Below are 6,000 nucleotides of genomic sequence, written 5' to 3' on the forward strand. Positions count from 1 at the left end.
TTATTCGTGGTCATTCATAGACGCGACGAGTAACAAGATGAATCTGACCTCGAAATTAACGCGAAGAGAAAAATACGGCACAGAAAGTATCTCGATATCATCATCGACTCTGGTAAAATTCGAATTTTGCGATTGGAAAAAACATTTCCAAAAATACATGGTTCAAATGCAAAGCAACTGATAATTAATCAGTATAGAAAATAGCTTCGGTACAACGTGATGTTTTCAGTTTGGAATATTTACCTTGGATCGTTATTGTTTAATGCAAACCTTTCGCTTGAACTTGGAAATCATCTTTCTTCAACCTCGCGAACCTACGCTGACAACTTTTTAAGAGTTTAATACTCTTAACAGCCTCTGCGATTTCCACCTCCTCATAAAAGTCACAAATTATCCCATTTGTTTAACAATGACTTGTTTATCCATCGTGATAAAAGAGTAACAAGCGCACTGGTTAAACCAGCATGAATAAATTTCTCGGAGAACGTGATATCTTTAATTCACTGCTCGAAGCATTAGCTGCCAGATTATATACCAGTGAATCAAGCGACTTGCGACTCATTTCGAAAGAGCAACACTCTAATTAAATCTCTTAAATAACTCACCGACAATGAGTGAAATTGCACGACACTGAATTCCATACCTTTGGCCGATGTTCGTTCCGCCAAGTGCGAAGACGATAAATCTCTTTGCCAGTGAAAACTAACAGATTTCTGTAAAACACGTCGGACGAATTATTTAGACGAGGCAAGGAGCCAACAAAGCAAACGTCCAGCAACCGTGATTCAACCGTGTCCATGACAATCGCGGAATGTCTGACAATCAACTCGGCGCTCGGTGTCGTTGGAATTCAGTTAGTGACGCGGGCGATGCAAGGTCCGTCGAGAGGCGAGCTCGGGGATGCGAGAGAAACGTCGGAAGGCAGCATCCGCTCGGTTTGCGGCCGTCGAAAATTCCGAAGGTTCGTTGGTTGGTTGGTTGGTTCGTTCGTTCGTTCGTTGGTCGCGTGTACATATATACGCGCGGACTCTAATTCACGGCTGGTATTTCGCGCGGCGCGTGTATTTTAAGGCTAGCCCCGGTCTCTAAAATTCCACCCTTGCCCGTGCGCGCCCCATCCTCTTTACACCGCGTCCCTCATTCAGACTCTCCTCTCCGTCTTTCGTCCATGCTGCTTCGTGTTTCTCTCCTGTATGTACTTCCCTCTCCCCCCCCCCCCCCCCCCCCCCCCCCCCCCCCCCCCCCTCCTCTCACCTCACCCACTCAACTCCGTCTCACTCTATCTCTCACGGCCAGTTTCCGTTTGTCCCTTTCCCATTCTGTCTCCCTTTGCCGTGGTTCGGAGCAGCACGTTCGTCCATCCTCCTCCGACTCTCCAACTCACCCCCCTGAATCTCAACCCGTTTCTCTCTCTCTCTCTCTTTCGAGCGCGCGCTTCTCTTCTCCCCCGTCGAACACACGAGTAACCAAGGTATAGGTAGGTAGGTAGGTAGTAGGTGGTTGTGACGGTGGTAGGTATAGTGGCTGTAGATATAAAGGTTGTTCAACGAGGGGAGGGGAGGGGGGTGAGAGGGTGAGCGGGAGATGAGACGGTGGAAAAGGAACGAGACGGATAGTAGTGAGCGGAAGAGGGATGCTGGTGGCAACAGAGAAGCATCGCGAACCGGAAAGAGAGGAAGACACAGATGTGGAGAAACTGAAAGAGAGAGAGAGAGAGAGAGAAAGTGGTAGAGACGCGTAGAAACAGACAGAAAGAGACAAACAGAGAGAAAGAGAGAGAGAGAGAGACAGGTAGGGAATTCTTGGACTCCGTGTGGTAGTGCAAGGGTTCGTTCGACCCTTAAGGGGTTGTGGCTAGCATCAGCCCCCCTTTGCCCCAGTCCTCAGCCACCTCTATCCCCTTTACCGACCTCCACGCTGCTGCTTCTCTTCCTACTCCTTCCACTGGTCCTTGTCGACCACCCAGTTAGCCACCCTCGTAGCCACCCGACGACCGGCAAAACTACCCTACCGCCGGCGGCCATTTTACTCTCCCTTCGCCCTGGACTCGCCAAATTGTAATCCGAGGCCCTGGAATTCCGGGCAGAGCAACCGTGGTCCGGCCTCAAAGGAGGCTTCCTTCGCCTCTCGACTTACCCTTGGATAATGATTAACGGAGTGCTCCTCTTTCTCACCCTCGCCGCCTCTCTCGCTGCCTCGGCCAAACGCAAACAAAGAGCATTGCCGCGCTTTCGTTCGCAGCCGACTCTGCCTTCGTAATAAACACGCGAGACATCGCAGAGGAGGGGGGAGGGGGGGGGGATTTTATTTCGTTGCCCGGCCGTGGCCCGGCCATCTCTGCTTTTACCTTTTCGACCAACGGGCACACTTCTTTCGAGGATTCTTCGAATTTGCGAGTTTCTCTTACGACGATCACGGCGATTTCACGGTTGTAAAGTCTGCCGCTAATTCGCAGCCACGTAGCCTCGGCGCGCGAACGAGCCGAGAAACGCGTAGACAATAATTCCATATCTCGACTGCCTCGGCGTGAGTTTATCTGATTGGGCGAGCGGTATCGCCGGGAAATTCACGATTATCTGTTTATGGCGCGGTTAATGGAGGTCGTGTCTATTCCTAGGGAATGAGGCTCGATATTGGCCAATAACGTAGCACGTACTTACCTAGCCGTGTGCCGTGTCCTCGCCGTCCCTCGGAAAATTAATGATCGAACACAATGAGAATAAACGAGTAAGAAAAGGTGGACGTGCGACAGGAATGCAGGACAGGAGGGCGATGAGTCGTAGGTCGGGACGTTTCCACGTTGCGTTTATTTCATCTTGCTTATTTCAACACACTTTCCAAACACTCTCACACACGTACTGTACGGCCGACGGTGTGTTTCGACGCATTGATTGCCATTACAAGAACATTCTACCTACGTCGAGCACTTGTGCACTCCGTGTGTTGTCTTACTCGCAAATTCAGCGTCGCGCAAAAAGATATTGCTCTCGCAATTTTTCCCCGTCTTGCTCTCGCAAAGTAAAGTAAGCAGGGGCGTAATGGTTTTAAAATTTTGAACGAGCGCGATGGGGTAAATTTGCGGCGCACGCGAGGGAAACGGTGCATTTTAATTCCGTGGATGGTAAATGTAAAGTTACGGGGGGGGGCCTTGTTTTATACTCATTTGAACGTACTGTTTCAAGATGCTTTCACGACATTAAGAGCCATCTTATTTATAATCAGAGCAACAACTATTCCGTGGAACGAAGTAAAAGGGAAGATGAATGTTTGCTCTCAACGAATCTCGCAAAATTTCCACGATCGCGTGAAATTATCATCGCGCTTCACAATCAATGCGTCTAAAGTCACCGTGGTTTTCACTCGCTCACTCAAAAGGAATACACTGTACAATATACTGCCAAAGGAAGTCCAAGAGCGCCGGGTAGCGCTGTATTTACAGATCCATTTTCCACGAGGTACCTGCAACAAACAATAAAAAGCCCATAGAAAAACCATCCATTAACAAAACTAAAAAAAATGCTGAAAGCACGAGAATGAGAAAATACTTAAAACCAAGCTCTAATCCTCCGAGCCAACGTCGTCTCTCTCTCTCTCTCTCTCTCTCTCTCTCTCTCTCTCTCTCTTTCCTTACCTTTCCGCATAAAGTTTTCAAGGCGCTTTCAAAAACACAAGGATAAAGATCAAAGAAGAAATTGAATTGTGCGACTCGTGACTCGGAGTGGTCTCTCGTCTTCGAGCACGAGTGTTTGTCTAGCTTCCTAGGTAGATTTTATCACCTCGGAATATAATTTGTTGTGCAGCAACATTAGCGGCCGCAGCGACATTTGTCATTCTGGGAGCGCGCGCGCGCGCCTCTGTGTTGACAGGGCTGGCCCCGTTCCGAGGTCGAAGTTCACGTTCGGCGATGGAAACCGGACCGGAAACTGGATGAACGAGTAGCCGGAGGGGCCTTGTCGATCCTGCATCGACTGACCACAATCGCCCGTGTAGACAAATTCGTGCCAGTGGTGATCAACCACGCCGGTGACGTGTTTCATTCAATTCGCGTTACATCCTAATTCGATAGCGTCGCTTTAATATTTGAACAGCAGCCGAGTCTGTCGCGATCGACGGTGGTACAGAACGCGGAGAGTGTGTCTAAATTCTCCGTTTTCCTCGATGAAAGTTTCACCGATGTTTTTTAACATCTTCGTTCGTATTTCACGAGTCTGAATATTTTACTTTACGTAGTTCTAGCCTACAGAGTCTCTCTCTCTCTCTCTCTCTCTTTCTCTCTCATCAGTTATTGGTATCTTCTTGGTAGAAATGGACAAAATGGACAAACACCGACGAGAGGTCGCGAGTCTTTTTGAAAAAGAATTTCTTTAAACCGCGGATCGAAGCTCGATTTTAGCACAGGGAAGATCCAATTTCAACAGAAATAACGCGGTTATATTATTTGAACGCAAATGGACAATTTCCAGAGGAAATTTGCTTAATTAATGAGCATCCAAATTAGGACGGTAATCCCGGGATCTTCTTAAAGTTAATTTTGTGTCGACTTTTGTGTGCGCTGCGTTATCTATAGAAGAATTATTTAAATAAGGTATATCGGAAGTCGCGTGTATATATATAGAAGAATTATTTAAATAAAGTATGTCGGAAATCGTGAAACGCGGAGTCTCGCCGAGAAATACCGCAGAGGCGTTGTTTAAAGTTTCAGCCCAGTTTCTACTCTGCATAATTGACGCGGCCAAAACAATTCTCGATATTCCAGCGACCAGACATCAACGAAGACGTATCTCCTCGCAATTTTTAACCTTCTCCCCGGCAAGATTTAAATTTAAACAGCGCAGTTAACGAGGATGAAATTCAAGTCGATCGGTTTTTAAAATTTCGACGTCGTCCGGCCCATGGATCTCCCTTCGCGGTGAAAAATGGCTCGTGGGATTCCAGCTGATCGTTCATTTGAAGAACGCTCGTCGATGGATAGCGGGTGGGAACCGATCGCTCTGTCCAATTTTCTGGATTTCTTGCGCGCAGAGAGCTCTACACAGGAAACGCGGAAACGAATGTGAAACGAAGCCCGATGCTCTTCCCTCTTGGCAAGAGGGGATCGAAGGGAGGCAAAGAGAAACTCTTCTCCGACGATGCTTTTGCTCCTGAGCGTGTACGTACCACGCTGTACACATATCGACATCGGTCATGCATGACAAGACGCCTGACTGGCCACGCCAGTAAAAACGAGGAAAACGCGGAGAATACAAACTCGCCTCGTTTCTTTCGCGCCATTTCAAGACCCATCCCCATCCCCCTACCCACTACTTCCTCTTCTTCTTCTTCTTCGTTTTTCTTTTGTTCTTTCTTCTCTCTCTCTCTCTCTCTCTCTCTCTCTCTTTCTCTTTCTATGGAAAAAGATTGGACGTGGAAGAATCTAAAAGCGCAATATCCTTGATAGCCGCGTGAAAAGTTCCATGGGTTGAGGAGTGAAAGAGAAGGCCCCGGTTAAAGGAAGAGGATTTGACGCGACAGACGAAGGACTTTGTCGAATCGTGCTTCAGCTTCGTTAACGTTTGCACAGTTTGATGCGAAACGTTCGCCCCCGATGAATCAAGCGGAAACCATTGCATCGACAAGTCACGATTCTCATCAGTCTCATATGGTTGTGGAAACCTCGTGCGTCCATCTACTAGCTAGAGTCACTCGTGAGAAGAAGAAACGAGAGAGAGAGAGAGAGAGAGAGAGAGAGAGAGAGAGAGAGGTAGCAATCGAACGAGAGGCAGAGGGTTGCAAACCCGTGGCGGTGGATTCGCGAGCATTAGGAGGGCAGGCAATCTCCCCGTGCAGTTTTTCAGAGAGACCAGAGAGAGAGGAGTCCGTGTGTCCGCCGCTGATAAGGGACACCTTTATCAAAAATACCTCCCTCTTCAACCGCTGTTTTCCCTGCTGGTAGCTGGCCGGAGGGGACGACTGGAATTTTTCGGCCCAAATCCTGCCCTTCGAGCCGCGTGATTCTCGAAT

General features: G+C 48.3%; 1 protein-coding gene across 3 annotated transcripts in view; it reads left to right on the forward strand.

Moving 5' to 3' along the window:
- LOC122527866 (B-cell lymphoma/leukemia 11B) overlaps positions 1-5,741 on the forward strand; it is a 62,729-nt gene extending 56,988 nt beyond the window's left edge. The window contains exons 4-5 of one of the 3 annotated variants that reach the window (XM_043652424.1): positions 1,562-1,565; positions 5,696-5,741. The gene's annotated coding sequence lies outside the window, so the exon portion shown is untranslated. Of the gene's footprint in view, positions 1-1,561; positions 1,566-1,755; positions 1,780-5,695 lie in introns of those variants that run through there. The other 2 variants (XM_043652426.1, XM_043652425.1) reach the window with 2 other exon arrangements.
- The last annotated feature ends 259 nt before the right edge of the window (positions 5,742-6,000 follow it).

The sequence above is a fragment of the Frieseomelitta varia genome, unplaced genomic scaffold (assembly GCF_011392965.1).
Source record: "Frieseomelitta varia isolate USP_RPSP 00005682 unplaced genomic scaffold, Fvar_1.2 scaffold_235, whole genome shotgun sequence".
Taxonomy (NCBI): Eukaryota; Metazoa; Arthropoda; class Insecta; order Hymenoptera; family Apidae; genus Frieseomelitta; species Frieseomelitta varia.